The following is a 637-nucleotide window of genomic DNA, read 5'->3' as shown; positions in this document are numbered from 1 at the left end:
GATTTATATAATAGTCTTCCAAGAGAAATCCGAAACAGCAAAAATATAACGGGTTTCATAAATGGAATAAAAAAACACCTTCGTACATATAGAAATAAATTATAATATTAAGACTTTATTATTGTATATTTTTATTTTTTCTTTCTGTTATGTATTTTTTATATATATTTATATATGTTTACTAAATTTATTAGATGTAAAGATTAGCTATTAAGCTAAATAAATTAATAAAATAATAATAATAATATAAATAAATCAATGATTTAACTACTTTTTTGTATGATATATTTAAGTATGTTTTAATAATTTATTGTAACACTTTTCTATTATTATTTTGTTAATTTATTTTACATATTTATTATATTGTATATTAATCGACTTTTGAAAATATTTATTTATAAAATATCAATACAGAGACTTTTAATATTTTTTTATAAAATTAATATAAAATATTTTTTGTTATGTTAATATATTTCGTACTATTTCATTTATTTGTATTATTTTCAATAAAAATCATTTACATTATTTAAAAATTTTAAAAATATTGTTTAATTACAATGTTTTTTATTTATTATTTCCTCGTTTATATACGTAAATATATAACTATCTGGGGTATCTCAAAACAGTGATAAATCGA

Source organism: Plectrocnemia conspersa, unplaced genomic scaffold (genome assembly GCF_051122295.1).
Source record: "Plectrocnemia conspersa isolate PC_06_02 unplaced genomic scaffold, ASM5112229v1 ptg000011l, whole genome shotgun sequence".
Taxonomy (NCBI): domain Eukaryota; kingdom Metazoa; phylum Arthropoda; class Insecta; order Trichoptera; family Polycentropodidae; genus Plectrocnemia; species Plectrocnemia conspersa.
This window is presented reverse-complemented; position numbering follows the sequence as displayed.